The sequence below is a fragment of the Pristis pectinata genome, chromosome 8, assembly GCF_009764475.1.
Source record: "Pristis pectinata isolate sPriPec2 chromosome 8, sPriPec2.1.pri, whole genome shotgun sequence".
In the NCBI taxonomy this organism is placed as follows: Eukaryota; Metazoa; Chordata; class Chondrichthyes; order Rhinopristiformes; family Pristidae; genus Pristis; species Pristis pectinata.
In genome coordinates this window covers 40,977,721-41,003,644 of record NC_067412.1, presented here as the reverse complement: position 1 = coordinate 41,003,644, position 25,924 = coordinate 40,977,721, and the positions used below count along the sequence as shown (strand labels likewise).

The window sequence follows — 25,924 nt, the reverse complement described above, 5'->3', positions numbered from 1 at the left end:
TGCTTTGCATCATTGTCCACCCCATCTGAATGGTGAGGTCCAACACAGTGCAGGACCTTTCCAATTGTAACCATCAAGCCCTACCCTTAGATAGGAAGTTAAGTCAATTCCCTAGATTTGCCAGCTGTGAAAACTGTTAAATTTTTAAAAGATTTAAGAACTATTAAATAACATATATACAAAGAAAAAATACATTTATTAAAAAAATTAAAACTGTGAAACAATATACTGCAGCACACAAAAAAATGATTAAATATACTTAAAATTAACTCAATTAAATCGAGAAACATAAATTTTATTGCCCTTTCCCTCTCTGTCGTTTCCCTCCATTCAGATGAATGGGCTTGTTGGACATATGCCAGATGTAGCCTGGCACAGGTTTAGCAGCCTGGTTTCCCGCATATCTGCTAGGAAACCCACTGAGGTTAACCGTCCACACTGAGCTCTATGAGAGGTCCAACAGAGGAGTGCAATGGGAGAACCACAGTCAATCAGGCCCCAGCTTCCACCCAGTTGAAGCCTAAGCCAGGAGGAAATGTGGAACAGCCAGCAGTTCTGTGGAAGATTTGCGCCAATACTGTGGGACCTTTTATGCTCACCTGAGAGGGCAGACAGGACCTCAGTTGGACAACACAACTGGGAGATTTCATCTCCAATGGTGTCGGACTGCCAATTTAAATTATATGCTCCAGCCTCAACTGGTTTGAATTTACAACCTGCCAACCCAATAGCAAGACTGCCATCTACTGAACTATTCTGTTACCCAAGCAGAGGAAGTGTCAGATGGAAAAAGTCTAAGGTCCATTGAGATTGTTTACAGCATCTTGCAGGCTGTTGTTTTGTCACATAGGTACAGAAGGACCACTTTGTTCACCAATCAGATTGTGTAGAATGACATTCTGGCAAAGAGCATCTTCTGGAGTGGGGAAGGAAGCTTTCTGGGTTTAACTGGTGCACAGTAGAACTAGTAGAGCTGCTTTCTTACAGCTCCAGCATCCTGGGTTCAATCCTGACTGCCGGTGCTGTCTGTGTGGAGTTCGCACGTTCTCTCTGTGACAGCATGGGTTTCCTGGGACTGCTCCAGTTTCCTTCCATATTCCAAAGACATGCAGATTGAAAGTTGCCATAGTGGTGAGTGGTGGAATCTGGGGAGAGTTGATTCTGGGGAATGTGGGGAGAATAAAGTGGGATTAATGTGGAATGAGTATAAATAAACTGCAACAAACAATTTGCAACAAACAATTTGCTGGAGGAATGCAGCAGGTTGAGCAGCACCTGTGGAGAGAAAGGAATTCCTTCGCCCCCCAACAGATGCTGCTCGACCCATTGAGTTCCTCCAGTGGATTGTTTGTTGCTCCAGGTTCCAGCATCTGCCGTCTCTTGTGTCTCTAGTCTAAATAAGGTGTCTGACGGTCAGTGCGATCCCAGCGGGCCGAAGGGCCTAGATCTGTGCTGTTTGATTCCATGAGTCAAAATCAATCAAAAAACTGATTTTGTTTGGAAACTGCTTAATAATTTGCTTATTGGTGTCTAAATTTTGCACTTTGATGTAATTTGAAATCTCAGTCCATCATCTTCGTTGCCACTGATAAATGGAGTTGATAATGAACCAGTGGGCAGGCACGAAGAGCCAAGCAAGTTGCTACAGACCTCAGACACTGTGGTGATGGTTGACCATGGGTATCAGTATAAACCAGGTTATGGCTAATCAGCAGTCTGTTTGTCACTGAAGTCAATGAACAGAGAAAATCAGGTGGGATCCGAAAGGGGGGTGATAAATATTTAGCCACTCAAGAACAATTGCACCCAACTAATCCCAGATATGTGCTGGTGGGTGACTTAGCTACTGTAAGTTAACCCTAGTGTATGTGAATGGCAAAAAGAATCAAAGAAGAGTTGATGGGCATGTGGGAGTGGTAAGTTGTAGGGGTATAGGGAAATGAAGGAGGAATGGGACATTGGATTCCACTGCTGGGAACTATCATGGACCAAATGGCTTTCTACTATGTTGTAATAAGCTACAGGGCAGGTAAATTGCAGACTGAGAAGTTACCTCCCCTCTGTCCCAACAATATGCTTTGACATCATCTGCAGCCTCAAGGCTGAAATGGTGATACTATCATTTCATGAAATACTGCTAATTACAGAATAACTCCCCTTCAATCAGCCTGGAGATGGCATTTCAGAAGTGACCTGGATTGATTTGAACCACACTATTTGTACTGCATGTTACTGGAGAAAATGCCTTATTTTGTTGAGAGGGATGGCTGTAGTTTTGGTCATGAGTTCTGTTTCCTCAAGCTTGTTTCTAGTTTGTTGAGGCTTGAATTAGACTCCAAAGACTGTTGTAAAGAACTTGCTTGTTTTGCTGTTCTCCATAAAAAGCTTTATTTTGCTTTAAAATAGATGCTGTGAATCACGTCATTAGTCCTGCCCTCCTATAACACACTGCTAACATAGTTCAGCTAATAGATATTTTGCAGAAAGACACCCATAACCAGCCCCTCCAGGGAATCTGACTATTTTGTCTCAAGATGTTGAAGAGCCAATTAATATCACAGATTCACACTGCGCAGAAACAGGCCCTTTAGCCCACATGTCCATTTTGACCATCAATTGCCCATCTACCCTAATCTTATTAACCAGCACTTGGTCTATGCCTTTGAGATTCGAGTCCTCATCCAGATGCTGTGATTCCGTCTGCCTCCACCCTGCTTTGCAAGCACCCTGTAGGTGAAAAAGTTCTTTCCCAGACCCTGTCTAAACATCATATCACTTACTCTAAACCCTCTAGTTTTAGACACCTCTCCTATGGGGGACAGTTTCCAACTAGCTATTCCATCTATGCCCTTCATGATTTTGTACATCAAATCCCCCCTCAGCACCGTCCGCTTCAAGAGAAACAAAGCCAGCTTATCTAGTCTCTCCTTATGACTGAGGCACTCCAGCCCAAGCAATGTCCCAGTGAATTTCCTTTGCACCCTCTCCAGCTCAGTCACATCCTTTGTCTAATGTGGTGACAAGAACTGCACATAATATTCCAGCTGTGATCTGACCAATGTTTTATAAAATTGTCCCATAACCTTATATTCTGTGCCCTGGCTAATGAAGTCAAATATCCCATTTGCCTTGGAGACACAAAAACGCTGGAGGAACTCAGCCAGTCAGGCAGCATGTATGGAGGGAAGTGAACAGTAGACATTTCAGGTTGAAGCCCTCCATCTGGATTGCTTTGCCTTCTTCACCACCTTATCTACCTGTGTTTCCACCTTCAGGGATTCTTGGACTTGTACACCAAGGTTCCTCTATTCCTCAATACTCCCTACAGCCCTACCATTCATTGGTTTTCCTATCCTTATTAGTCCTCCCAAAGTGCATCACTTCACATTTATCAGGATTAAATTCCATCTGCCTTTGCTCTGCCGATCCTACCAACTGATCAATATCTTCCTGTAACCTAAGACTATCCTCCTCACTATCAATAGCACCACCAGCTTCTGCGTCATTTGTAAGTCTACTAATCATACCTCTTACTTCCATATCCAAATCGTTAACGTAAGGGTCCTAGTACCTATCCCTGTGGTACACCATTGGTCACAGGCTTGCAGTCACAAAAACAACCCTTCACCATCATCTTCTGTCTCCTGTTGGATGCAAACCAATTTTGGATCCAATGTGCCAACTTGCCTGGATCAACAAATGGGCTCTAACGTTTTGTCTAGTCTCCCACGTGTTCCTTGTCAAAGATATTACTAAGTCCATATAGACTACACCGACCACATTGCCCTCATGAGCATATTTTGTTACCTATTCAATAAATTCAATCTAATTGATCAGACAGGATTTCTCACTGACAAAGCCATGCTAACTAGCTTTGACTGCCTTTCGAAGTGTAGAGTAATCCTGTCCCTTAGAATTTTCCAATAACTCCCCTATCGCTAACATTAAACTCACATGCCTCCAATTACCTGGCTTATCCCTGCTCTCCATCTTGACACATTTGCTGTCCTCCAGTCATCTGATATCTCACCTGTGACCAGTGAAGATTTAAAAATCTTTGTCAGGGACTCATAACAATCCCATAAACAACCTGAGATACATCGCATCAGGCCCTGGTATTTATCTTCCTTTAAGCTTGCTAGGACATCTAATGTATCTTCTTTTTTAATGATAACATATACTAGAATTTCACTGTCCCTCTCACCAAGTTCTCCAACTACAATATCTTTCTCCATGGTGAATGTAGATGACAAGTGTGTTCTCCTCTCTAGGCTCACATACAAATGATAAGAAGGCTAAAAATGCTACAAATTAATTTTAGGGTGAACACCCAAAAAATCCTTTAGAAGTGGTTTAGTCGGTAGCACTTTCACCTCCGAGTCAGAAGGTTTAAGTCCCAATCCCAGTGTCTTAATTAACACTTATGATAGAGTCATAGAGTTATACAGAACAGAAACAGGCCCTTTGGCCCAACTCATCCATGCCAACAACTGACCTAGTCTTATTTGCCTGCATTTGGCCCATATCCCTCTAAAACTTTCCCATTCATGTACCTGTCCAAATGTGCTTTAAATGTTGTAATTGTACCTGCCTCTACCGCTTCCATACACTGGCCACCCTCTGTGTGAAAAATTTGTCCCTCAGGTCCCCTTTAAATCTTTCCCCTCTTACCTTAAACCTATGTCTTCTTGTCTTAGACTTCCCAACCCTGGGAAAAAGAATGTGACCATTCTACACTTCTCATGATTTTATAAGCTATTATAAGGTCACCCCTCAGCTTCCTTTGCTCCAGGGGAAACAGTCCCAGTCTATTCAATCTCTCCTTATAACACAAGCCCTCCGGTCCCGGCAACATCCTTGTGAATCTTTTCTGCATCCTCTCCAGCTTCTCCAGCTACACCAAAACTGCACACAATACTCCAAGTGCGGTCTTACTGTTGTCTTGTATAGCTGTAACATGACGTCCCAACTCTTGTAGTCGATCCCCCGACCGATGAAGGCAAGTGTGCCAAACACCTTTTTCACCACCCTGTCTAACTCTGTCACCACTTTCAGGGAGTTATGTATTTGTACCCCTAAGACTCTCTGTCCTACAATACTCCCCATGGCCCTGTCATTCACTGTGTAAGTCCTGCCCTGGTTTAACTTCCCAAAATGCATAGTTTTGGACTTGTTTGAGTTAAATTCCATCTTCCATTTCTTTGCCTACTCTCCCAGTTGATCTGGATCCTGTTGTAATCACGGATAACCTTCTCCAATGTCCACCACACCAACAATTTTGGTGTCATCCGCAAACTTACTAATCATACTACCTACATTCTCATTCAAATTATTAATATATGACAAACAACAGAGGATCAAGCATCAATCCTTGAGGCACACCACTGGTCACAGGCCATCAAGCATCATGAAAAGAAGCAGATTACGGGGTCATTACCACATTACAATTAGTTGGAGCTCACGGTGCATAAATTGGCTGTTGCGTTTTCTTCATTATAACAGTGACTACCCTTCTAAAATACTGCCTTGGAAGCAAAGCATTTGGGGAGATCTTAAGGCTTCAGAATGTCTTCTGAAGCCTTAAGGATGTCTTCTTTTGTCAGAATAAGGAAATATTCATACTCTCAGTCTAGGTTGGAATTGAACCAAGATTCCCTGCTGATGTTGATAGGGCATTCAGACTTCACTCTTCAAAAGCAGCCCATTGAATTATTTCTTTCGAAGACACTGTCAGCATCTATTAACCTACATGAAATCTAATTGTGAGGTTCCAGTGAAGTACTGAGCAGTAAGAGCAAAAATCTAATGTTTTATACTCTTATTTAATAAACTACACGGAGAGTCTTCTGTTTAAAACAGCTCAAGCATTTTATTGCTGCTCTCTACTGGACCAGGTTGCTCAGTTATATGTTTCAGGGTCACCTGAAACCCAAAGCAGGATGTACTGAAGTGAATGACATGGATGAGTGGATCACAAAGATAACAATGATGGGGTCACTCTGTAAAATGAACTACAGTCGATAGCAGAGCACTTGTTCCATATTACTCCACCGATCAATGCCTTGTCCTTTATGGGAACTTGCCCACACCAACCTGTAGGTCACAGAGTTTACACAGTTAATGCCTCGTCAAGGGCACATACAGGAACTTAAATTTTGGAGAAGCACATCTTCAATATACTTAATGGTTACTGAGGGTTGGGATGGGAGCCATGTCTGTTCTCCCACCACTCACAACATGCCCCTTGCCTTATGATGAATTGCTGATTTCATCTGGGGCCAGTAAGAATATTACGACTGATATCAGTCCCCCTGGCGAAAGGGAACAGAAAAGCACGACCGAGTTCAACCCAGTGATTCCAGAAGTCTGGGTGAGAACAGCATCAGGCTCCAAAGTGATGCCTCACCATTGAACTGAAGGAAGGCAGCCACGGACTCTTGGTTTTCCATGACTCACTATCTTCAGCAGAGCAGGGAAATGCTTGATGTAAAAAATCAGTGCATGCAAGGGGGTAATCATTAATAGATCATTCTCATCCAAAATGTTGTCAAACTGAAAGATTAGACCCAGTGCTGCCTCCTGAATCCTCATGTGTAGGTATCTAAAGGGTGAACATTTACCCAATTACAGGCACCAAACATACGGAACTCCTTGATCCTGCGTCAACAGCCATTGTTAAGGAGGAATCAGCCAACCTGCCTACAGTGTCGGTGACAGTTTATGCAGCTCATTCTTTGATTGAGTAGGTACCATGAACACTAATGAAGGTGCAGCAATCAGGGATTGAGTGTAAACTGATCAGCAAGCCTTTGTGGATATCCCTGCACTGCCTGAACACTCATGAAAGGAGGGTGATTTGCTACTAGCTGCAGGTTCAACCGAGAATCAGGCTATCAGAACCAGAGAGGCTGCTTTGTAAGGTTGCTGCACTTTTGCAGGTGGACGTCCTTGGTGCGCCAGTGCAGAAACAAGTCATCGAACCATGCTCAACGGATTCCGGATGTTCTTCAGATTATATGGGTGTCTTTGCAGTGGTGATCCAGGAAGGAAACTGCTTGCATCCTCTCCACATTGCGATTAAAATTTCAAATGAGTCTGATGAAAAATATATATATATGTCAACACATGATTCTCAAATTAATCTTTATAACAGAACCCTTGGGAGCCAAGCATTCTGCAAGCTATAGTATGATGAATAATTTGGCAAGCATGCTGCAATACTTTTCCAAATTGCACAGTGGTGATTAATTCAGCAGTAGCTTTGCTCAGACATGTTCTTGCTCTTATGATGGCCTGCCTTTTCCCGAAATGTTCACCCACATTTTAGAACCAACTAGTTCCACCTGTAATGTGTTTGCTCAATGTCAACCAGAAGTAAGACATTTCTTCCCTTGAGGTTTTGGTAGGACGGAGCACCTTGTTTTGACCTGAAACATCAGCAGTTTCTTTCCTCCCACAGATGCACTCGACCCACTGAGTTCCTCCAGCAGATTGTTTGTTGCTCCTTTCAGAATGTCCTTTCCAGCATAAACACCACCTGAAGAGAGGCATAAGAAAGCTCTTATTGCAGGCAATGCAGTCTCAGAGAGGCTGGGGCTAAACTGAATAGCCCCCAAAAGTAGGCAATTTTTGCAATGTAATTAACCAACACTTAGTGATTACAATGGAGGCAGTCCACTAGCTTCTTGCTGCTTGCTCATTATAATGGCTTAAGCATCCGGCTGGCACTCACTGTGCTATTGATTGGATGGGCACACCGCAGGCTGCAGTTAAAGCAGGTCTGCAGTGCTAACAACCGCAGTGCCTCTGTCAAAGGATTGGTGCATTGTGATTGGAGCAATCTTAACAGAACCTGACTGGGAAATTGTGGAGCATGGCACAACAGAGGAGACAGTGAGTGAGCATCACCATCTTCAGACACTGTGTGGGGACCCTTGAGAGAACAGACTCCAAGGTCTTCAAACACTGCATCAGGAGTCTTGGGATTGAGAAGCAGGGGTGGTCATTTGGACCCTCACACCTCCTCCACCACTGGGTGGCGTCAGCACCATTTTTCTGTGCCAACCCCATGTCCCCTGTCAGCTACTGAACCTCCACAACCCTCATGGGCAGAATATTCTAGATTCACCACCTGCTGGGTGATTTTTTTCTCTCCTGAGTGGCCAGCCTCTTACTCTGAGGGTTTTCTGTCCACTCCTAGACTCCTGACCCTAGGGAAGCATCAACTCTCATTTTCCTTGTCAAGTCCCATAAGAATTTTGCACATTTTGCATGAATCATGGTCTCCAAGATCTTCAGAGCCGCACTGGAAGTTTTGGTAGAGGAGGTGGAAAGGAGATATTCTGGATTGGCAGGTGCTCCAGGGAGATGCTCAGTGATCCAAGGAACTGAGTGCAGTGGCTGAGAGATCCAAGTGGTCAGTCTGTGAATGCATCTCTAGATGCCAATTCCGGCCAAATGCCATGTTGCCTTGGCATTCTTAATTGACCACACCTCTACCTCACCAACCACCTATGAATCAGGAGACTCAGACACTAATGCAAGCCTCGTGCTACACATCTCATAGCTTGCCCATACCAGCAGCTATACAACTACAGCTACGTTCACTGTACAGTACTCACTGGTGAAATTCCCCATCTATTGCACTAGTGCAGACTAATGCAACGTACATCAGAAAGCAGCCAGAACTATTTCTATTAAGTTTAAGGTGAGAGGTGAAAGACTTAAAAGGGACCTGAGGGGAAACTTCTACACGCAGAGGATGGTGAACGAGATGCCAGAGGAAGTGCTTGAGGCAGGTACAACAGCAACATTTAAAAGACATTAGGATAAGCACATTGGTAGGAAAGGTTCAGCAAGATATTGGCCAAATGTGGCAAATGGGACTAGCTTAAATGGGCATCCTGGTTGGCACGGATGAGTTGGGCCGAAGGGCCTGTTTCCGTGCTGTATTACGCTATGACTCTATGATGGGAGAGGTTTGGAGGGTTATGGACTGGGTGCAGGTCAATGGGACTAGCGGAGTAAAGTTTTGGCACAGACTAGAAGGGCCGAATGGCCTGTTTTCTGTGCTGTAGTGTTCTATGGTTCTAACTACCTGGACGGGTACCGCCAACCAACATAATTATTCCACCCCTCCATTGCCTTCCTCCCACCACCACCACTCTTTTCTCAAGTCTCTGTCTCATTTCAGATACCTAAGCATTGCAGCAAGGCCCCGGCAATGGAGGAACAGCAAGAAGGCAGAAGAAAATGAAGGTACCCAATGAAAGCACAGGGACGAAGGCATCTCCCCTCATGGATGCTGCTCGACCCACTGAGTTCCTGCAGCAGATTGTTTGTTGCTCCAGATTCCAGCATCTGCAGTCTCTTGTGTTTCGAGAAGATGAAGGTACATTGTCACACTGGCAAACAGCTCAGGTGCTGATGCTGCATGTAGATTGGAAAATAACAGAAAGACACAAAGCACAAATTGCCCACAGTCAGGAGAGGGGGCAGGACAGCAGGTGCCATATGAGGAGAAGCAGCATGTCGAAGTCAAAATCGAGTTTATTGTCATATGCACAGTACATGTATGCACAGATGAAATGAAAAACTTACTTGCAGCAGTATCACAGGTACATAGCATCAGATACACAACTTTCACAAGAAAAACATAAATCAAATATAAATTATACAATATTATACAAGAAAGAACACAATTACAACAAAAAAATGTCCATTGTAGTGCAAATTGATCAAAGTGGTCATAGTGTTACTATACTAAGTGATTAGGGTTGTGCAAGTTGGTTAAAAACCAAATGGTTGAAGGGAAGTAGTTGTTCCTGAACCCGGTGGTGTGGGACTTCAGGCTTCTGTACCTCCTGCCCAATGATAGTTGTGAGAAGATGGCATGGCCTGGATAGTGGTGACCTTTCTTGAGATATATTGGGCTGAGTCCACTACTCTCTGCAGCTTCTTACATTCCTGCGCATTCATATTGCTGTACCAGACCATGATGCAACCAGTCAGGATACTTTCAACGGTACATCTATAGAAGTTTGTTCGAGTGTCTGGTGACATGCTGAACCTCCTTAACCTTGTAAGAAAGTAAAGACACTGGCGCGCCTTCCTTGTGATTGCACTTATGCCCAGGACAGGTCATCCGATATATTAGCGCCCAGGAATTTAAAGCTGCTGACTCTCCCCACCGCCGATCCCCAATGTAGACTGGCACATGTTCGCCCTCCTTCCCCTTTCTGAAGTCAACAATCATTCTTTAGTGTTACTGACGTTGAGAGAGAGGCCGTTGTTGCGGGACCACTCAACCAGGTGTCCTATCTCACTCCTGTATGCTGACTCATCACGATATGCGAGTTCTGCTGCAGAGAATTCAGATGAGAACTGATGGGGTAGGCCAAAGGAGAAGGTAGTGAGCCTGCACAGGGAAATGCTTGGTGCACAGTGAAGCAAGTCTGCATTTAATATCATGCAGTACATGGGACTCTGGCACTAATTTGCCTCAGGCCTTTATGCAGAATTTGGAATCCACCCTCTCCAGCGCAGGAATGATGGCCAACTCTGCTACAGCTTCCAAGGTAGCTCATGCAGCAGCTGCTGGAGGTCTGTATGCTTCAGTGGTCCAGGCTTCTGCCATCCTGCCCGTATCACCATAGTATGCTGGCTATCACATGTGGTCTAGCTCTCCAGAAGATAGCCAATGGCTTAATGGAGTGCAAAGCTGTTCTCCTCTCTCAGGAAGCCAATATTTGTCCTGGCAACCCTTGCCATCGATTCGGCCTGATGCTGCCACTACCAGGGTGGTGTAGTCCACCCAGAACTACACCAGACCAGCCAGTAAGGCCAGTTCAACGTTCCCCGCTGGAAGTTTCCACCAGCCAGCTGCAGCCAATAGGCAAGCACTGTGAAGGAGTAACAGAGCCGGCCTCTAATGAAGTGCGTGATTGGTAGAGCTTGGTAAGGATTGTTTATTCATTTTATTAAGGGTTATTTATTTAGTGATGGCTTTTATTTTTGATTTGTGGTCAAGCAAACACCATGATAGTTGTTGACAGCAAAAGCAAAGGCATTGGGCAGTCAGTGAATTGGGACTGTAGTTACTGGTTTAGCACACTCTGCTGAAAGATGGATTTCTTCCCCTTTTCCTTCTCCTTCACCACCTCCTGCTGCTCAGCTGCTTTTCTCTTGGTGCACAGCTGGCGGCAACAACTGGTCAAACAGAGACTGGGACAGTGGGAACAGTGCTCCCTCTCAATAACTGGGAAGAACTTGGTCATCAGGTGTGAGGCACTCTCAGGGCTGCTATACTTGGCGCAGGTGTGTCCTGTTCCTCGCTCCTCTGGCTCGAAAATCACCCGTGCTGTCTTCCGGTTCATCTGGTGATTCAAGATGAAGCGGGTCTGATGGGTCGCCATGCACAAGTCCCTGGACAATGGGGGAAAAAGTGTCCCCAATGTCACCTGATGACCACCTTCATCTGTGGATGCATCAGGCTGTGTGTGGAACCAAAGTACGTAGGCACCAAGTGTCATTGCGTGCCAAGGTTCTACCTGTCCCTGGTGTTGTGAAGGATGGGCTTGGCCCCATTGCTGCGCAACGCCTCAGTCAGCTGGACGTTGCTGTACTACCTGTCCTTCATGAAAAAGTTCTTCCAGACCAACACCTTTGACCACAAGTCCATCAGGCAGTGGTCAGCACGGAACATCCTGCAGACACTGCAGAAGGACTCGATGGATACTGTGGGGAGGTTCCCTGAGCAGACTGTCCAGACCATCTGGCAGAATGCCTCATCGCTAGAACTCACCAATAAGCACCAAGACCTCGCTTGGCTGGCGGTGAGAGGTGCCCTCCCAGTCAGATCCTTCCTGCATGGTTGAAACATCAGTCCAAGTGCACGCTGCCCCCGGGAGGACTGTGCTGGGGATGAGATGGTCGCCCACCTCCTTGCGGGCTGTGGGTTTGTGAGGAGGGTGTGGCGAAAGATGCAAGGGTCCTTGTCACGTTTCATCCCCAGCAGCTGTGTAACAGAGGATTCTCTGACCTATGGGCTGTTCCCGGGGACACACACAGAAACAGACATCAACTGTTGCTGGAAGGTCAACAACTCGGTGAAAGACTCCCTTTGGTCTGCCCGAAAATTGTTGGTCTCCCAGCACTGTGAGATGTCCGTAGGGGAATGCTGCCGGCTGGCACATTCCAGGCTGCAGGAGTACGTGCTGAGGGACGCACTGAAGTTGGGTGCAGCCAACCTAAGGGCTCAGTGGGGAAGGACGACAGTTTAGGGTTCTTCTGCCACTAGAGAGGGAGGGGCGGGTTCAGGTGAGGAAGCCCCTTAAATATTGTAAATACAGGATGGGGTATCACCCCGGTGCTGTGGTTTTTTTAGAAAAAGTAACACTAATGATTGATCTGTATATGAATGTTAAGGTTTGCACAGTCTTATTATTGTATATAGTTTGTTTTTTATTGTGAATAAAGTTTATTTTGGTTAAAAAAAACAACTGTCCCCTCATGAAGTATGAAGTGTGGACTAAAAGTCCACCACAAAACTTGTTACACGCTCTGGAAATTTCCAATAGGGGCAATGATTCATAAATGCGCAGACACAAATTGTTTGTGTATAGTGAGGAAGAAAGCTGTAGACTTCAGGAAGATATCAATAGATTGTTTAAATAGGCTGAGAAACGGCACGTGGAATTCAGTCCAGGGGAGAGTGAGAAAAAGCGCTTAAGGAAAGCAAACAAAGCAAGGGAAGACACAAAAACTTGCAGGGTGCAGGGAAATATAGATGAGCAAAGCGACCCTGGAATGTCCACAAATCCCTGAAGGTTGAAGGGCGGGTAGATGAGATAGTTGAAAAGAATACTTGGCTTTACTACAGGCTCAGAATATGGTTATGCTAGGAATACATTAAACTGCTATGTAACAATACCACTGACCTGGGTTCAATCCTGACCTTCGGTGCTGTCTGTGTGGAGTTTGCATGTTCTCCCTGTGAATGCATGGGTTTCCTCTATGTGCTTTGGTTTCCTCCCACATCCCAAAGACATGCAGGTCAGTAGGTTATTTGGCCACTGTAAATTGCCCCCAGTGTGTAGGTGAGTGGTAGAATCTGGGGGAGTTAATGGGAATGTGGGAAGAATAAAATGGGATTAGTATTAGATTGCTGTAAAGGGTCCTTGATGGTCAGAATGGACTCAATGGGCTGAACGATCTGTTTCCCTGCTGTATAACTCTATAACTCTAGTAGGGTCGCAGAGAGAGTACTGCTTGTAGATCTGGAGACAATACCAGAGATGGCGGAAAGGATTAGTACACTAGGATCATTTTCTTTGGAAGGAGGAGGCTGAAAGGAGATTTTAATCAAGCTGCATGAAATTATGAGAAGTCCTCATAGGGTAAGTCAGAAGGACCATTTTCTCCTCGGCAAAGAGATCAATAACTAAAGTAACAAGCAGACGAATTAGAGAAGAGTTGAAGAAAATACTATACCCCCAAAAGAGCAGTGGGTGTCTACTACTCTCTGCCTGAAAACCTTGTTGGTGGAGGCAGAAACACTCATTGTGCTTAAAACGTACTTGGGCCAGCTCTTGATGTGCTGTAACCTACAAAGCAGGAAAGTGGGATTAGGCTCAACGTTGCTTTCATCTGAGCCAAACAACCTTCTTCCACACCGTCCACTTCTATGTTATAACAGGTCTCTTCCAGACTAGTCCAGTCAGCAGTACGGCTTCAGCACACACATTCTAATCCATTTTATTTTTTTATTTCAAAAATAAATTTTATTCATAATAAAAATAAAATGATACAGTATAAAGCTTTTTACATTCTTAGTATCACTCAGTGTTGCTGGTTCTATGCATAGAAATGTTTGCACATCTTTTTTTTGTACATAACAACATTGCTGCTCACATGGACACCTGGGGTGATACACCCATCCATTGTTTGTGAAGCTTCCCCACCACACTCAGCTCCTCAATGTCCAGTAGCAGAAGGACCCTAGACTGTGGTCCTTCCCCACAGAGCCTTTGCGTTGGCTGCACCGAGCTTCGGTGCATTCCTCAGCTCGTACTACTGCAGCCTGGAGTGCCAGTCGGCTGCATTCCCTTACGGACATCTCACTCCGCTGGGTGACCAATGAGTTTCAGGCAGACCAAAGGGTGTCTTTCACCGAGTTGATGATCATCCAGCATCAGTTGATGTCTGTCTCTGCATGTGTCCCTAGGAATAGCCCATAGATCAGAGAGTCCTCTGTTACAGAGCTGCTCGGAATGAACTGTGACAAGGACCCTTTGCCAGACCCTCTGTTCTAATGCATTTTATGGTGTGCATATTGCGCACGTGTGCGTGGGTTGTGCACTGGAGTTATCAGTCATCAGTTGCTGCCCAGCTGCCACTCTGCTTCCTTATGATGACTCAGATGCAGCTGGCACAGCAGCCTGGAGCAGAATGAAGGCGTTGTGATTGCTACCAGACTGTCAGACATGGACTTGCGTGATTCCCTGCCTATGGTCTCACACCAGCAGGATGTACGGGAGTGGAATCCTTCTATTGCAAGGAAAGTGCCTACTTATGTACTCATGGATGGGAATGGCTGGTTTAGTGGAAGTCTTAAAGTCATTGAAAGGTCTATCAGCACTTATCATACCACTCACTGTAGAATTTTTCAACCTAAGGAAACCACAGGAGAAAATGACCAGCAATTGCTTTAAGTGGTTGGTGGCTGGTGAGAGATCCTTCCCATTGCTGAACAAGTGTTCCGGAGGGTATAGTGCAGAAAGTGTGTTGACCGCAAAGATGAGCTGGAATTTTTTTAAATTTCAAAAATAGATTTTATTCATGGTAAAAAATATATACAAAGGAAGAAACAGTGCAAAAAAAATTTACATTCATGGTCGTTACATTCAGTAGTGCAAACTTTAACAAAAAGATGAGCTGGAAAATGACAGCAAAAAAAAAACAAGCTGCTGGAGGAACTCAATGGGTCAAGCAGCAACTGTGGAGGGAAACAGTCAATAGAAGTGGGCACATTACAGTCTTCCTGACTCAGTACTGTGTTCAACCAGCAGTTTGTTTTTTGCTCCAGATTCCAGCATCTGTAGTCTCTTGTGTCTCTGGAAAATGACAGGGCTGGCATCAAATCAGGATTGCAGGCTGATTGATGTCATGACCTTTCTAATCTGCATTCGTCTAATAGACATTCACTGCAGTGTGTGAGACCCACCAATAAGCAGCTGGCAGGATTAGTCCCACAGAATGCTTGCATGCCACAGATGCTACTTTGGAATTCTCAGGGCATTCTCAGCACCCAAGAAATAGATATGAACAATCCCAATTTTTTGACTCAAAAACCTGGAGGAGGCCTCAGTGTTTATCAGAATTCAATTTTATCAGAAGCACCCATTAATTCCAGAACAGAACTATAATTGGTTGTCTCTATCGCACACTCACTTTGTTCTCTCCAGCCCCTCTGCAACTGAAAACAAGTTTGAATTCTAACTTTTCCCAGTTCTGATGATAAATCATCAACATAGAGTGCTAACTCTCTCTCCAAATTTTCAGCATCTGCAGATTTTTGCTTTTCAAACTGTTGTCGCTTGTTATTTTAGTGTTTTATATCCCCGGCCTCTTACTTACCTGCTTTTTATCCACCTGGATCCTATATCTCGCTTTGCTTTGTTATCAGGCTTCTCTGTGAACAACAGGGTATGTTTATCCACTTCAATGAATCCTGGAAATTCCTTCTCAAGGAACTGTATCCCATTCTTTAACAGACCAAATTCCAATAAGGACCCTTTTTACCTCTGGTTTTCAGGGATTTGTGCAACCCAACCTGCATTTACTTTGCCCCTTTAATAAAGTTAAAAATGTTCAAAGCACTTCAGAGAAGAACTATACATTTCAGTAAATTAATCCAGATTTGGCACTGAATCATTTTGGAGGAAGTTTGGTCAAAGAAGTCAAATTGAAAATTGACTTAATATGGTTGTAAATAATTATGAAAATTCTCAAGGCTAATCAATGTCATATTTGTCTTCTATATTTCACTTGGACATGCACCAGGATGCATTTACAAAGGATCATCTTGAGGGTGCACTTACAGGAATGAGAAGTGGAGAGTAAAAGGTAGGATAGGGAGGGAATTGGAGATTTTGGGGAGTTAGCAGCCAAGGCAATAATGGAGCAACAACTACATGTTACCCTTAGTGCCTGTGATGTTGCTGCAAGCAAGTTTTTCATTGTACCTGTACCGCACCATACTTGTGCACATGACAATAAACTCGTCTTGACTTGAAAATGGGGAGTAGGCCAGGGGCCTGAACTGGTGGAGCTCAGAGATCTTGGAGAGCTGTAGGAAGTTGAAAACATGATGGGGGTGTGGCAATGAAAGGATTTGAGCATGGGGACGAGAACTTTAAAATCAAAGTATGGCTTAATGGGGAGCAAGCGTAGGGAGGAGGTTCAATTGGACATGCTTACTGAGGTCTTCTGAGTTTGTGCTTGGATACAGCCAACTTGCACTTTGCAATAAGTGACTTGAATAAACTAATAACGTCAGTCAACATGTGAATGGACAAGATATATAATGACAGTAAACATTTTTCCAAAGTTTAAATCCAAATTCAACACACCAACTTCCAAAATGTCAAAGGCTGGTGTTGTATCCTGCTGTATAGCCAATTCTCTCACCAATTCGTCAGTTTGGCCTGGTTTTGTACTCAAGTCTCAAAGATGGAATTATAGTGTTCTACTGCATTATAGCAGATGTAAGAATTCAGCAGATCTGCTTAGTATTAGGTTTCCTCAGAAATTTTGTGTCATCTAATTGTTGTTTCATTGGAGCAAAATTATCTGTTGTACATTATCTGATGCCATGTCTCATTCTGAAATGAGGTAGTTGGACCACGCCCCAATATACAGAGCATTAACTTCAACAAGTACCCCAGAGGAATACAGCTAACAGATAATGCCCTGGGCTCTGCAATTTCTATTAATATTATTTACCATTAATTGTTGGCATTGTAGACAGGTCATCTATAAGCAACAAAGACAATTTAAGCCATCAGATTGAATAGGGACAAGTCTGTTAATCACACTACATATTTCCTCTGTTTGGCCAATTCTATGATATAAAGATTGGCCTTGAATTTGGGCTGTGTGAGTGTTATGTGTAAACATGCTTAATGTCTCCTGAGCTAGCATTCAAACAGCATTCAGAACTTAGAGTCCAGGACCTCTCAAAGTCAAATAATACTCCAGCAGTGTATATATTAAAGAATTAAATCAAGTGGATGGATGATCCCAGAGCTAACTTGCATCATTTTTGAAAAATGATTCCTCCACCTTCAAATTACCTCTCTTGAGGAAAGTGCAAGGGTAAAATATTTGATTGGTTGAGAGCACTTTTCTCTGCCTGTGGGTGTATAATGCTGACCACAGTGATATTACCTGTCTATCCTATGTCTACCTACGTAGTCAGACCCCTGGAGGCTGCAACCCGTTCTTGTTAAGAATGTTCTTGTGAAATGTGTTTTCATAACTTTGGCACTGAGAAAAATTATCTTTACAAAGCAATCCTCTGACTACCCTTAATCAAATACATTTTAAAGTTACAAAAGTAAACTGCTGCAGATGCTGGAAATCGGAAATAAAAGTAACAAAGCAAATGCTGGAAATATGCAGCAAGTCAGTGGGTATCTGTGGAGGGAGAAATTGAGTCAATTTTTTGGGCTGGTGACCTTTCATCAGAACTGGGAAACATCAGTGATAAAACTAGTTTTAAGGAGTAGAAATGGATGGGGGAGGTGGTGGGAGGGAAAGAGTGAAAGGTAAGGTCTGTTGTAGGGCATGAGAGATTAAATGATTAAAAAAAGAATGACAATTCAAGGTAACAAGAGCCTAGAGGAGGTGAAAATGCAGTGTGGTGGTCTGAAATTACAAAATGAATGTGGATGGAATGGTGGAAATCCAAAATAAAATGTTGGAAATGCTTCTTATCCAAAATGGTTGAACGCAGTGTTGAGTCAGGAAGGCTGTAATGTGCCCAGTCTGAAGATGAAGAGCCAATCATCAGGCTTACTTTAAGCTTCCTTGGAACAGTGTAGGAGGTTGAGTTCAGAGTAGTCAGAGATGATCTAACAACACTACAGATGTACAGACTGGACAATACTATGAATGTTAAGAAAGCCATGCACTGTTTTTGTATTTCTTGTATATATTTTTCATAAATAAAGTATATTTTTGGATTAAGAGTGATCAGTGATGGAAAATTAAAGTGACAGGTGACTGGAACCCAAAGTCATCCTTGCAAACTGAAGAGAAAATTCACATGGACACTCAATATGTGTTTGGTCTCCCTTCTGAAGAGTGAACACATCTCAAGCAGTGAACACAACAGTACAGCGAAGTTGCTACTTCACATAGAGAAGGTGCTCGGGGCTTTGTACAATGGAAAGGAAGGACATTACAGGGCAGGTTTTGGACCTCCTGCATTTGCGTGGTGGCAACTGGTGATTAATAAATTGGTAATTAGTTTATTGTTGTCACATGTACTGAGATGCAGTGAAAAGCTCTTCCTTTGCATGCCATCCAGACAGATCATTCCATACATAATTACATTGAGGTAGTAAAAAGAAAACAGAATGCAGAATGAAGTATTACAATTACAGTGAAAGCACAGTGCAGGTTGACAATTAAGGTACAAGGGTCATGACGAGGTAGACTGAGATCAAGAGTTCATCTTCTAGCATATGAGAGGTCTATTCAAGTGCCTTATAACAGCAGTGAGGAAGCTGTCCTTGAACCTGGTGGTGCAAGTTTTCAAGCTGTTTTATCTTCTGCCCGATGGGGGGGCGGGGGGTGGGGAGAGAATGACTGGGGTGGGAGGCGTCTTTGATTATGGTAGCTGCTTTCCCAAGAAAGCAGGAAGAGTAGAGAGAGCGAATGGAAGGGAGGCTGGTTTTCTTGATGACTGGGCTGCGTTCATGTCCACCAACTCTTTCTCCACCACATTGACGACTGCACTGGGGCTGCTTCCTGCACCCATGCTGAGCTCATCGATTTCATCAACTTTGCCTCCAACTTCCACGCTGCCCTCAGATTCACTTGGTCCATCTCCGACACCTCTCTCCCCTATCTGGATCTCTCTGTCTCCATCTCCAGAGACAGATTAACCACAGATACCTTCTACAAACCCACTGACTCCTACAGTTACCTTGACTACACTTCTTCCCACCCTATCACTTGTAAGGATGCCATCCCCTTCTCCGCCTCACCTGTTCCTCTGCCTCTGCCTCATCTGTTCCCATGATGTGGCTTTCCATTCTAGGACGTCTGAGATGTCCCCCTTTTTCAGTCACCAGGGTTTCCCTTCCATCACCATCAATGCTGCCCTCACCCGTATCTCCTCCATTTCCCGCACGTCTGCCCTCACCTTATCCCCCGCCGACGTAACAGGGACAAGGTTCCCCTTGTCCTCACCTACCACTCCACATGCCTCCATATCCAAAACATCATTCTCCGCAACTTCCGCCACCTCCAACAGGATCCTACCACCAGGCACATCTTCCCCTCACCCCCATCTCCGTTTTCTGCAGGGACTGCTCTCTCCATGACTCCCTTGTCCACTCGTCCCTCCCCACTGATAACTCCCTGGCACTTATGCCTGCAGCCTCACCAAGTGCTACACCTGTCCCTGCACCTCCTCCCTCATCACTATTCAGGGCTCGAGACAATCCTTCCAGGTGAGGCAGCGTTTCACCTGTGAGTCCGAGGCTGTCATTTATTGCATCTGGTGCTCCCGGTGCAGCCTCCTGTACGTCAGTGAGACCCAACACAGATTAGGTGACCGCTTCGTCGAGCACCTTCGCTCCGTCTGCCACAACAGCCAGGACCTTCCAGTGGCCACCCACTTCAATTCCACATCCCACTCCGATACTGACATGTCTATCCATGGCCTCCTCTACTGCCACGTTGAGGCCAGACGCAGGTTGGAGGGACAACCCCTCATAATCTGCCTTGGGAGTCTCCAACCTGATGGCCTTAACATCGATTTCTCAAACTTCTGGTAACCCCACCCCTTCTCTTCTCTTACTCCCCCCCACCCCCACCACTCCTTTGTCTTCCCTTATTCCTGTAGCTCCCTTCCCCTGCCTTGATGACCTGCCCATCTCCTCTCCTCCCCTTTTCCATCCTTTATTCCATGGTCCACTGCCCTCTCCTACCGGATTCCTTCTTCAGCCCTTGGCCTCTTCTACCTATCACCTCTCAGTTTATTACATCTTCTCCCCCTCCCCCACCCACCTACCATCCCCTTCTCACCTGGACTCGCCTATCACCTGAACTCACCTAACCCTGCCTGCGTGTGCTCCTCCCCCTCCCCCGACCTTCTTATTCTGGCTTCTGCCCTCTTCCTTTCCAGTCCTGATGAAGGGTCTCGGCCTGAAACATCGACTGTTTATTTTCCTTCATGGATGCTTCCTGACCTGCTGAGTTCCTCCAGCACTTTTTGTGTATTGCTCCAAATTCCAGCATCTGCAAAATTTCTTGTGTCTCTGCAATTTCTTGCAGTTTTGGGCAGAGCAGTTGCCATACCGAGTTGTGATGCATCCGGAAAAATTGGTGAGAGTCATTGGTGTATTGTAGGGAGGGGAGTGGGTGCTGGAACAGACGAATACACAGGTTAAGAGACGGATAAGGCCACTTGGCCCCTCAAGCCTGCTCTCTAATTTAATAAAATCATGGCTAATCTGACTGTAACCTCAGCTCTTCATTCCCACCTTTCCCTGGTTATCTTTAAACCCATGCTTATCAACTGGTGGTAGCGGTGGAAAAATGAACCAGGGCATTCCAGAAAGAATAATTCCTTCGGAATGCTGAAAGTGAAGATGGCAGATACTTCTGGCAATGGCATTTTGTCTGAGGAGTCAGAAATTGCTCTGGATAATTCATTGCTGCTGAGGAAAATGAGGACAAGGAGAATGCTATCCTGGGAGTGAGGAGGAACAGAATTCAGGAAATGGAACAGATGTAGTTGAGGCCCTGCTAACTATAATTCTTCACCTCCTCTAGATTTTGTTATCTTTCATTAACGCTTCTTCTGTTACTGAATCTCTCCTATCTAGTACACTGTAACAGACCTTCCCTTTTGTTCTCTCTACCCCTCCCCCCTTTCTCAGCAGCTTTTAACTTTCCTATCTCCACTCTCACAGGTGCTGTCTGCATGTTACAAAATCAGACTTCAAGATGATAAGAAGGCACTTTGAGGATACAAGGGCAAACATTCAACTTGGTGAGGCTCTATCAGCCCATAAACTAGCTTCTGCTGCACACAGAGGTGACCTGGTCCATACACTGTGAAGAAATTAACACTGGCTCCCACCACCCATACAACCGTACTCTAATAAAGAGAGAGAAGAACAAAGAACCTGCATTTATATAGTGCCTTCCACAAGTCAGGTTTAAACAGCACTTGCATGTGTACTTGAAGAGCTGTGATCTAAGGACTACGGACGTGGTGCTGGTAGGTGTGATTAAGCTGGGTATCTTTCTTTCTCGACCAAGCACAGATACAATGTGCTCCAAAGTCAAATTCGAGTTTACTGTCAATGCACAAGTACAAGTATGCACAAGTGCAATGAAAAATTTACTTGCAGCAGCATCACAAGCACATATCATCAGATACACAATATTCACGCATGGTTAGCACAACGCTATTACAGCGCCAGTGATCGGGATTCAATTCCCGTCGCTGTCTGTAAGGAGTTTGTACGTTCTCCCATGTCTGCGTGGGTTTCCTCCAGGTGCTCCAGTTTCCTCCCACATTGCAAAGGCGTACGGGTAGGTTAATTTGGGTTTAAAATGGGCGGCACGGACTCGTTGGGCCGGAAGGGCCTGTTACCGCGCTGTAAATAAAATTTTAAAAAAGACATAAACTAAACATAAATTATACACAAATTTTATAAGGAAGAACACAATTAGTTCTTCTAAAAAAACAAAGTCCATTAAAGTGTAAAGTGGTCATAGTGTTGCAATACTGAGGTAGTAATTAGGGTTGTCCAGGTTGGTTCAAGCCGGTTGAAGGGAAGCAGCTGTTCTTGAACCTGGTGATGTGGGACTTCAGGCTTCTGTACCAAATAAGCTTACAGTATGTGTTGTGCATTTTCTATGATTATACCATAAAGCACTTATTTAAGTACATCACTTCTGTAATGAAAGAGACACAAGCTCTCATAAACATCATAGAACATAGAACAGTACAGCACATAACAGGCCCTTTGGCCCACAATGTGTTGACATAGCTATTCCCTCCTACCTACAGAATGCCCATATCCCTCCATTTTCCTCTCATTCATGTGCCCATCCAAGCCCCGCTTAAAAGCCCCCAGTGAATTTGCCTCCACCACCCTATCAGGCACCACATTCCAGGCATCCACCACTCTCCGAGTAAAAAACTTACCCCTCATGTCTGTTCTGAACCTACCCCCTCTCACCTTAAATGCATGCCCCCTGGTATTCGATCACTCAATAATGGGAAAAAGATATTGCTTGTCCACCCTATCTATGCCCCTCATAATTTTATAAACTTCCAACAGATCACCCGTCAGCCTCCGCCGGTCCAGAGAAAAGAGTCCGTTTGTCCAGCCTCTCCTGATAGCACATGCCCTCTAATCCAGGCAGCATCCGAGTAAACCTCCTCTGCATCCTCTCTAAAGCTTCGACATCCTTCCTATAGTGAGGTGACCAGAATTGCACACAATACTCTAAATGTAGCCTAATCAGGGTTCTATAGAGGTACATAATAACTTCTTGACTCCTGTACTCAATACTTAGATTAATGAAAGCAAGCATTCCATAAGCCTTCTTAACCACCCTATCTACCTGTGTAGACACTTTCAATGAGCTATGGACTTACACCCCAAGGTCTCTCTGCTCTTTAACACTGATAAGGGTCTTCCCCTTAAGAGTGTACTGCCTCTTGACATTAGTCCTACCAAGGTGCAACACCTCACATTTATTCGGGTTAAACTCCATCTGCCATTTCTCTGCAACTGTTCAATATCACGCTGTATCTGTCGCCAGTCTTCTACACTATTCACAACTCCACCAATCTTGGTATTGTCTGCAAACTTACTAACCCACCCATCAACATACAGTTCATTTATGTTCATCACAAACAGCAGAGGTCCCAGTACAGATCCCTGTGGAACACCACTACTCACAGGCCTCCAGCCCAAATAAGTCCCTTCAACTTCCACCCTCTGTCTTCTGTGGGCAAGCCAGTTCTGGATCCACACAGCCAATTCTCCACTGACCCCATGCATCCGAACTTTCTTGATTAACCGATGACGTGGGATCTTGTCAAATGCCTTACTGAAGTCCATATAGACATCCATGAGTGTGACAAATGGCCAAATTATATGCTTTACTAAAGTATATTTATGGATAAGTATATCTAAACACTGGAGAGAACCCATCTGATCTTCAGAATGGTGCCATGGGATTTTACCATCCATCTGGGAAGCCAGATTAGGATTTTGGTTCATTTCCTTAATAGCCAGTGTGCCAGGCTGGATTTTACATTGAAGAATCCTGCAAGGTGCTTAAAGGGTTCCACTCCAACAAAAGGTTCCCTTGCCTTTTACAAAGCTGCATCTGCAGGATTTTTGGCTTATACCTTGGATTTTTGAATTTGCTGCCTCTTTGTTAGAATTCAAGTTCATTCAATTTGAAATTGGATTTGAAGTATGTGAATGAATGAGACAGAGGTGAGGGAAAAGTTGATCACGGGATTTTACAGATGGTGTCAAATTACACAGAATTTGGAGTAAAAGCAGAAAATGCTGAAGATACTCAACAGGTCAGGCAGCATCTGAAAGATCAACAACCTCAATAGTTCTGCTTTTCTCCCCACAGATGCTGCCTGACCTGTTGAGTATCTGCAGCATTTACTGATTTTATTTCAGACTGATAGCATCTGCAGTGAGAGGGTATTTAAAAGGAATAGTGTCCTTGCAAGCGGAAGGATGATAGGAGGTATAGTCAAGGTAGCTGTGGGAGTCAGTGGGTTTGCAGTAGACGTTAGTGGATAATCTGTCTCCTGAGATGGAGACAGAGAAATCAAGGAAGGCGAGAGAGATGTTGCAGATGAACTAAGTGAATTCCAGGGCGGGGTGGAAGTTGGAGGCGAAGTTGATAAAGTTAATGAGTTCTGTACAGGTGCAGAAAGTGGCACCAATGCAGTTGTCAATGTGCATCTGCAGCATCTGCAGTCTTTTGCTTTTCAATAGAATTTGCACTGTTGGAACAAGCCATTTGTCCCAAATGATCCATGGCAGAGCTAACCTTCCGACACAATCTACCTTACTTTACCTAACCTTAGCACCAAAGCTGTGTTACAGCTCCAGGGATGCAAGAAATTCTGCAGATGCTGGAATTTGGAGCAATACACAAAAAGTGCTGGAGGAACTCAGCAGGTCAGAGAGCATCTATGGATGGAAATAAACAGTCGACGTTTCAGGCCGAGACCCTTCATCAGGACTGGAAAGGAAGAGGGCAGAAGCCAGAATAAGAAGGTCAGGGGAGGGGGAGGAGCACATGCAGGCAGGGTTAGGTGAGTTCAGGTGATAGGCGAGTCCGGGTGAGAAGGGGATGGTAGGTGGGTTGGGGTGGGGGGAAGATGTAATAAGCTGAGAGGTGATAGGTAGAAGAGGCCAAGGGCTGAAGAAGAAGGAATCTGGTAGGAGAGGGCAGTGGGCCATGGAATAAAGGATGGAGGAGGGGAGGAGAGGAGATGGGCAGGTCATCAAGGTGGGGGAAGGGAGCCACAGGAATAAGGGAAGACAGAGGATTAGGGGAGGGGTGAAGAACAAGAAGGGTTGGGGTTACCGGAAGTTAGGGAAATCGATGTTGAGGCCATTAGGTTGGAGAGTCCCAAGGCGGAATATGAGGTGTTGTTCCTCCAACCTGCATCTGGCTTCAACGTGGCAGTAGAGGAGTCATGGATAGACATGTCAGTATGGGAGTGGGATGTGGAATTGAAGTGGGTGGCCACCGGAGGTCCTGGCTGTTGCGGCGGACATAGCGAAGGTGCCCGACGAAGTGGTCACACAATCTGCGTTGGGTCTCAACAATGTACAGGAGGCCGCACAGGGAGCACTCAATGAAGCAGTCACACAATCTGCGTCGAGTCTCACCTCGATGAAGTGGTCATCACCCCATATCACCTGAACTCATCTATCACCTGCCTGTGTGTGCTCCTCCCCCTCCCCTCACCTTCTTATTCTGGACTCTGCCCTCTTCCGGTCCTGATGAAGGATCTCGGCCCAAAACTTCAACTGTTTATTTCCCTCCATAGATGCTGTCTGACTTGCTGAGTTCCTCCAGCACTTATTGTGTCACAGCTCCAGGGACCCAAGTTTGATCCTGATATTGGGTAGTTTTGGTGGAGTTTCCACACTCTCCCCACCACTGCTCTGGTTTCCTCCCACATCCCAGTGAGGTACTGGTAGTGTTACGGACTAGGTTACTATTGGTGAATGTCCCTTTAAGACATTGCACAGTAGTGTGTGTGTGGGGCGTGATGACGAGAACAGAAGTAAAGGACGTTATGACGTTTTTGCAGCAGTCAGTCGGAGTCACAGAGAGAGAGAGAGAGAGAGAGAGACAGAGAGACAGAGAGACAGACAGACAGAGAGGGAGAGAGAGAGAGGGAGAGAGAAGCCTGCCAGGCTCTGTATCGATGGTTGAAAAACAATGACCGTGTCTGTCACTACAATAATCCGGTGGATTCCACTTTGTCGTTAGCCTGTAGAAGGAAACAGGTATTTGTGTGGATGGACACGATTCAAGTGCCTTTCGGGGTGGCAGATACTTCAGAACAAAGTGGTGGTGTAGTTACTGCTGAGTAGACACTGAGGTATCATAT

The 25,924-nt window shown here is 44.9% G+C and overlaps 1 long non-coding RNA gene across 1 annotated transcript in view; it reads left to right on the top strand.

Moving 5' to 3' along the window:
• Positions 1 to 21,647, top strand: part of LOC127573727 (uncharacterized) — a 55,661-nt gene extending 34,014 nt beyond the window's left edge. The window contains exons 2-3 of the long non-coding RNA XR_007956806.1: positions 9,194 to 9,391; positions 21,210 to 21,647. This is a non-coding gene — a long non-coding RNA (uncharacterized LOC127573727). The remainder of the gene's footprint in view (positions 1 to 9,193; positions 9,392 to 21,209) is intronic.
• The last annotated feature ends 4,277 nt before the right edge of the window (positions 21,648 to 25,924 follow it).